This window comes from Aulonocara sp. 'chitande type north' Nkhata Bay, linkage group LG15, assembly GCF_057382095.1.
Source record: "Aulonocara sp. 'chitande type north' Nkhata Bay isolate Kocher_YH1m ecotype deep benthic linkage group LG15, A_spYH_male_GT1.1, whole genome shotgun sequence".
NCBI lineage: Eukaryota > Metazoa > Chordata > Actinopteri > Cichliformes > Cichlidae > Aulonocara > Aulonocara sp. 'chitande type north' Nkhata Bay.
This window is the reverse complement of record NC_141358.1, coordinates 13,444,002-13,451,607: the sequence shown is the minus strand read 5'-3', so window position 1 is coordinate 13,451,607 and position 7,606 is coordinate 13,444,002. Positions and strand designations below refer to the sequence as shown.

Genomic DNA, 7,606 nt, shown 5'->3' with positions numbered 1-7,606 from the left:
CTGGTTTATTAAAATGTGGGTCTAATTTAGCTAGGCAGCCAGATAATCTGAACACTGGCTCGTGAACACACCCAAACTCGTGTGTACACAATTGTGGAAAGTACAGCGGGTCAACAGTGCAAGAGGATGCTTGTCTTTAAATATTTACATATTTACAATGCAGAGTTTGAGTAAGACTTTTGCATTTATTTTCTCATCTGCATAGTTTGGTTGAGCTGGGCGTGTGTGACCACTCTGTTTCTCCCTTTTTCAGAGTTTTGCATTAAAACTAATTAGAAGAATTGGCATGACTACAAAGCCAAGACCCAAGTTTGACAAAACTGAAGCTTGCCTTTTATTACTGTCTAGTATTCTTTGCTAGTATTAGAGTGGTCTAATTGTATGATTGAGATGTGACATCTTTTGTCTGTCTGGAGCGTTTCTCAATGAAATGGGATATTAGTAGCTTTATTTCTTTTCACTCGAGCTTCAGTGCTGTTTCCTTGTTTCCTTGAAATGGATTTTCTAATAGCTAACACTGTACAAAGATTAAACTAAGCTGGAGCAGCTAAAATGCCTCTCAGTCCTGGCAGTCAAGATGTTAGGAGCCTCATTAGTCAATCACAGTGTCTAAAATGGACTTTGGATGTAAAAACAAACAGTCAGGCCTTTCACTGTTGCTTTATTACTGTAGATCTATATAACCAACATGTGTAACATAACATGATGTAATGCTTTAGGTAGCTCGCAAATAATTATAATAATTACCCAGCAACCCTAAATTAAATCCATCTGTTGTGGTTTAATAGCCAAAAAAGTGAATATTATCCAGAAGCCGTTGGATTAGGGAGGATTTGTTCGCATATTTGCCTTGACCTGTGGAGTCATAATGGTGTGCTTTTGCATGCATTAATGCATCAGCACTTGTTTACGAGCAGCATACGTGTTTTGGTATGTGTCATTGTCGGTGAATATTACGACTCACAAGCAACATAAAAGCACATCAGACCTCACACACAGGCACACAGGACGGTCAGAAACAATGAATGTCAAAGCTTAAGTGTAAGAAAATACCCTGCTGTCCTTGAGTTAATGATGTCTAAAATCTTCCCTACTTTTCCAGCTTTATTTCCATCGCGCAAAGTAATTTTAGACATCCACGTCATAAAATGAGTTTACCCGTTGACAGAATCGGGATATAGAGCACTTTCTCTCTGCATGACCTGATTATCTTGGATATTAGTTTCCCTTAAAAAAAGTATCAGAATTTTACCGCTTTAGATTGTGGTTCTTATGTGATTGTGTTGTCCACACAATCACATGATGGGAACATGGCTTTCTTATGAGGACAACAAGCAAGTTCCCATAGTATAAATACTTGGATTTTAAGGTCAATGCACATTTTGAGGTTATTGTAATGTAAAGTTAGGTATTAAGGCTGGGGATATGATGAAAATTGTTAGAGTGGGGACTGCATGATGTCCTCTGAAGTTATGGATACACTGTGTCTGGGTGTGTGCACGCTCGTGCTGCACACATAAAACGATACACTATTCCTTTACGAGTGTGGTAACTGTTTAAAAGTGGATTGGATGAATGTTGGCAACAGGAACTAAGCTTAAAGATTTCCACAGTCTCCAGTTTCCATTGATTTCTGCCCCCAGATTGAGTTGATTTTTTAATTTAGAAAAAAAATATTTACTGCAGTTACTCATCTTATCTCGCTTAAGATTGTACATTATAGAGACAAACCAAAAGCAAACCTTTTACAGCAAGCATCTGGCAAAAAATAGGAAAATAAAGATACCTCTTCTTATAGTAAATGAGACACTGAGGTTCATATTTCACATTTTGGATTTTAATGTGTTCTGTGTAACCCAGTCTGTTAAATGGAGATAACAAAAGACCAAGTGCCAATCATTTCATAGGATAAGAATGATTTTTCGCTCCTTTGCACTGACCTTGCTCGTCCCTCCTGCAGAGCTTTCCCAGGATTATGTATGGCCGAATTATGTGCCAAGAGAATGATACAATCACAAGGCTCAAAGCTCAAGGCTAAACAGGCTGGGTTCATAGGCCCAACTCACTTTTACAACAAGCTCAGAGCAGTGAATAAAACAGAGCCGCAACTTTAATCCAAGCCCAATTAAAAGAACAGTGAGCTGAGAGCAAAACAACCAAGTCTCTGTCAGTGTGTCCTGGATATTATGTCATCTTGGAGTTTGGTAAATATTATGTCTGTGAGCAATTGAAAAATTCCCAGATCTTTTATTTGGTTGAGAGCTTTAGGGACCTTGTTCAAAGGGGAAGGGCATTTCCTCTGTTTTTCTGTTGTTTATGGCTCTTGTTTGTGATCTCCAGTACCATGATTCATTGCATGTCCTCATCCTTGCCAGCATGGCCTCCTTTCTGATGCAGGTAACATTTTTTATTGAGTTGCTTAAAGCTACCTTGAACTTTTTAAATCTATAAAGAACTTAATATTCCATCGTAGGGTGAAAACAATTACATCAATAAATATATCAGAGAAAGAAACCCCAAGTATTTTGTTGCTTGTAGATTTACCATGAAACTAAGGTTACATTCCAAACAGCACATTGTGGACATTTGAACAGAGTAGGGCATTTAATAGGTAGATGCATAACCTTCAGGAGTTAGTAAAGACAAAGAACTACAATTGAAAGTTTATGTTGGACTTAAATTAAAAAATGAGTCAAAAAACATGATTACAAATTAATAATATGCTACCAGCTTGATAATGACTTAAAATAAATAGGCAATATCATTTGACTGTGACGGTGGTACACCTTGTTGCACTGATGAAAGATACATCTCACAGATTTGGTGGGGTAACCTCGTAACTTGGACTCATCAGGGGTTTCAGGTCCTTCACCATCAGGCGGGCTTTTCCAGGAGACCCAACCAACCAGGATGGATCCCAGCACCAAGCTATCCACAAGTACGCACTCTTGATCCTGTGCTTCTCTCTTTATTGACCTGTCAAAAGCTTTCGACACTGTGGATCACGCCATTTTAAAGCATAGGCTTCTTTCTTTGGGGCTGTCTAGACATGCTGTCTCCTGGTTTACTAATTATTTGAGTGACAGGACTCAATGCATTAAATGTGAAAATCTGTGCTCAGAACTTTTGAATATTCACACTGGGGTGCCACAGGGTTCAATTTTAGGACCTCTGCTGTTCATCATGTATATAAATGATTTGGGACAAAATGTGTCCAATGCTAGTATGCATTTTTATGCTGATGACACAGTTATTTATTCCTTTGGCTCAAACTTTGAAAAGGCAATAGAATCGTTGCAGAAAGCTTTTGACGTGGTTCAGCACACACTTCTGGAGCTGAAATTGGTTCTCAATGCTGAAAAGACAAAGCTAATGTTGTTTTCAAACATGAAGAGATTTCCTCAAACTGTCCCCTTGGTGTCCACTCTTGAGGGAAACCTCATAGAAGTGGTGCATACGTATAAATATCTTGGCTTTTTAATTGATGATTCTCTGACCTTTAAACCTCACATAGACAATCTTGTGAAAAAACTCAAACTAAAATTGGGATTTTTCTTTCGAAACAAATTTTGCTTTTCTTTTGAGACAAAAAAGCGTCTTGTAAATGCTACATTTTTATCTGTTTTAGATTATGGTGATCTGCTGTACATGAATGCTTCCGCCCAGTGTCTTCATAAGATTGACTCAGTATATCATGCCTCTTTACGGTTTATTACAAACTGTAGGGCCTTGACCCATTGTTGTGATCTGTACGCTCGAGTGGGATGGCCTTCGTTGTCCTCCAGGAGGTTTGCTCACTGGTGCATCTTTATTTATAAGGCCCTGCTTGGACAAATGCCCACCTACATTTGCGATCTGCTCACACGGAGAAGTACTGTTTCTTACAGCCTGCGTTCAAGCGATCTTTTTTTGCTCAATGTTCCATTTGCCAGAACTGAACTGGGAAAGAGGGCTTTTACTTATGCTGCCCCTTTCACATGGAACATGATGCAAAAAGACTGGAAGATAGCAGATCTTATTTCATTAAATGCTTTTAAGTCCAGATTGAGAGAGCCAGAGAAAAATGTTTTTAAAATGTAATTGTTATTTATAATATGTATGTAACTTTGTAATTTCAACGTGTTGTCGCCTCTTGGCCAGGACTCCCTTGAAAAAGAGGTTTTTAATCTCAATGGGACTTTTCCTGGTTAAATAAAGGTTAATAATAAATCCTAATCCACCTTTTGGTTTTCTCTGCAGTTTCAGTATTTGATCTATGGCCCTATTTTTATCCTTCCAGTGATGCCTAGCAATAGAAGTGCTTTGCAGAGTGAACGCCCTGCAAATCCTTGGCAGCCAACCTGCACTGGCTCACAGTGGGATTGCCGGCCTTTCCTTTAGCGTGCATCTGCTAGTTCATGGTACCTGGCATGCTTTCTTTAATTTTCTTTGCCCATTGGGGTCCCAGCATGGATTCAATACAATGATTATGTCTGGTTACAGCCATGTTGGTATCTGGGTTGGGTACTTCAGTTGTTTGCTAAGGTCTTCTTCCATATGTCAGTGAAGAGATGCCAGGATTTGTTTCTACAAAGGTATTAGTGTTTGGCAGATGGTGGTGTTTTCTCGCACATGACTACACTGCCAGCAAATATGTTGAGGACCTGGTCATGGTCCAAACAATAGTCTAAAAGAGCTTATAGGCAGTTGCTAAGAAGGTGTTACAAGGAGCCACTCCCAGAACAAAGAGGTAAAGTGCTTCATTCTGCCTACGTGTGGAAGTTTGGAGGATAGATTAGGACATCATATACAGTTTAGACCAAAACTCTATGGAGTGGTGGTCAGCTTATCAGTCCCAAAGTCAACTGAATAAATGCAGGTTTTACACTCTAAAATATTAATTTGAAAACTTTTTGGTGACACTTTGAATCAAAGAACATGTGCTTCTCTCAGGTGTCACCATTTGGCAGTGATGTGCAGTTGTGTTAAAGGTAGAGAAAACTTCAAGCAAAAGGCAGATGGCAGTTTCCCCTCAGTGCAATGCAGCTACTACTTTATTACTGTGTGAAATTAATGTAACTTAAAACATGCTGTGATTTGCTGGCTGATTACAAGGTGTATATTACAAAGGAGAAACAAAGTTCTTGCAATCATATCATACAAAAATCAACTTATTAAATGCTCCTTGCCTAAATATTTCCATACACAAATAAAAGAAATAAAACATGACATTGCCTGTAAACTTTTTTTTCTGAGTATGTTTCACACCCTTCTCTGCTCTTTTTGCTTTTCTTTCCTCAGCCTTCAACTCGTTCTTCTTGCGATGATTTCAGCTCTCTAGAATGAAGTCTAACTTTTTCCAGTCCAAGTAGCATGTGACCCACTTCTATCAAAGAGAAACAAAAAAAGCTGCATGTGGAAAACAGTCAGAAGACCTGCATTCTTTTGAAACCACATTTTGTTTATTTATACATTCTTAATGTTTCTGCAATTAAACTATTAAGTGTTACATCCAAATATATTGAAATGAGCTCTTTCTAAATCACTACAGCAATGGCAGGGGAGGGGTAACTTACTGTTACTGAGAAGCTGGTTTAAGAAGTAGCTAAATTTATAATGCAAGAGCCACGTGTGGAAAGTCAGCTGGGTCTGGACTCAATCAAGCTAGCATGGCCTTTTGCCCCTTTTTTATAAAAAAGGATCAGCAGTTTGCTCTGTGCAGAGACCTTAACTGAAAACTCTTACAGAGTTTGTGCCAAACACTGTAAAATAGCTGACATATGATGTTTCAGTGGCGTGTCATAATGGATTGGTGTCGCAGTGTTTACTTGGCTGAAAAAAGCAAAATTTCAACATCTTTGAACAAAATTAAAAGGCTGCATTTGTGTATGGGTGTGTGTGTGTGCGTGCCTTTTTTTGTCTATGTGCGCATGGGTGATACCGACCACCACTTCATCCCTTCTTTATCTTCTGATGTCAGCTTTTGGCTGCATGTCCTGAACGAACCAGATGCAGTAAATTACATTTCAATTCTAAGTCCAAAGTCTAATGCTGCAGAGTGAGAAAGTAAATTCTTAATCAGGAGACAAAGTAACAGCAGCACTTGGTTAGCCAAACTTAGTCAAGGCCATTGGTATGCATGGCACATTTTTTGCCCCAAGTAACAAACAAGGCCACCCTGCACTGATGAAAACAACTGTATACGTGACGTAAATGTGGTCTTAAACAGACATTTGTCAGTATTAACTTCACTCAATGACACCAGGCTGCAACCATCAACAGTCAAATAGTCTTGTGATCAAAAGAATATTTATTAATATGAGATAAATTAAATTCCTTTGGCACAATAGATTAGCTTGGAGATTTTTGTATGAATGTATTTCACTGTTTGGATTTTAATACTACTTCATGTCTCTGCCACTTCCATTCCTTACACCCTTTGTTGTAATGACATTAAATTAAAGTCAAGTGCTGCTAACTACCCCAGTATGATGTGTATGTGTGTCAGTATGATGTCATCTGCCAATCTTTTTGTACTGCTTTTTATTACTCATTGAGATTCAAAATATATAGCTCTATACATTTTTATTTTTACCGTCTTATTTCTTTAACAAAAGTTTGTGGACTGCCTATATGGGTAACAGAGGTTAGTAGTCCAGCAGGGCATATGCTAAGATATTAGCTAACCCTAGCTAGCTGGCTGATAGGTTAGCTAGGTTAGTGAGGTAAAACCATAATTTATTTGAAAGTGTTATGTTGTGTTAAAGATTTGCATTTGATGCTTTTAAGTTAGCACTAAAACAGTTGGTATGAGGGGCTGATATATTTTGTTAGGCTTTTGACACTGAGCATTATGGACGAATGTCTCTACGTTGATCTCCTTTGCCCTACGACATTGTTCCAGAAGGCTTCTGGTTTGTTCAGATACAAATGTGCAAGCCTGAACTGGGCTACCATGTTCTTTTTAGAGAGAAGTGGCTTTCTCTTGGCAACTTTTCCAGAAAAACAATATTTCTTCAGACTTCAATAGCTGTATTGACATAAGCTAATAGGACTGTCACGCTTACTGAGGTCTTTAGCATCTAAGATGTAGCTTTTCTTCTTTATGCAGTTTCTTTGAGCATTGCACAGACTGACCTTTGTGTTACGTTACTGAGATGCGTACTGCTGGGAAGATTAAGGAAATGGGTAAACCTCAGAACATCAACCGGCCCAAACCTCTCCTCTTATGGAGGTGCTCATGCTTGCTGTTACCAGTGTATTTGATTAGCATATTCTTGCTGCTACTTACCCTCTTAATTTCTGTGGAAGCAGTAAGGGTGTTCTTTCTCTTCACACGACTGTAAATTTGCTTGCTGCCAAGGACATCCATCACAACAACTTTATCTTAAAGAATCCAAGGTAGCTGTGACTTGAAATATACCCTATCATCTCTATAAAATCATTATAAATCTGTATACACTCTAACATAAAAAAGTAACTTTACACACTGGTATTGCATATGGAATCAGTTTTCCAAACTGGCTGCATTTAGTGAGCTAATGTGTGGACAATAGCCCGATGTTTTATGACAGGCCTCAGTTATTTAAATCTTTCTCTAACACTGTATCCCTGAAAGCAATATATT

General features: G+C 38.4%; 1 long non-coding RNA gene across 2 annotated transcripts; it reads left to right on the top strand.

The window, feature by feature from the left end:
* The first annotated feature begins 2,091 nt into the window (after positions 1-2,091).
* LOC147312721 (uncharacterized) lies at positions 2,092-6,410 on the top strand. Of its 2 annotated transcripts, XR_015125063.1 has the most exons (5): positions 2,092-2,204; positions 2,341-2,397; positions 2,819-2,938; positions 4,280-4,400; positions 5,281-6,410. It is a non-coding gene; the product is annotated as an uncharacterized LOC147312721 (long non-coding RNA). The 2 variants fall into 2 exon arrangements; XR_015125062.1 differs by lacking the exon at positions 5,281-6,410 and having other exon boundaries at positions 4,280-5,158.
* The last annotated feature ends 1,196 nt before the right edge of the window (positions 6,411-7,606 follow it).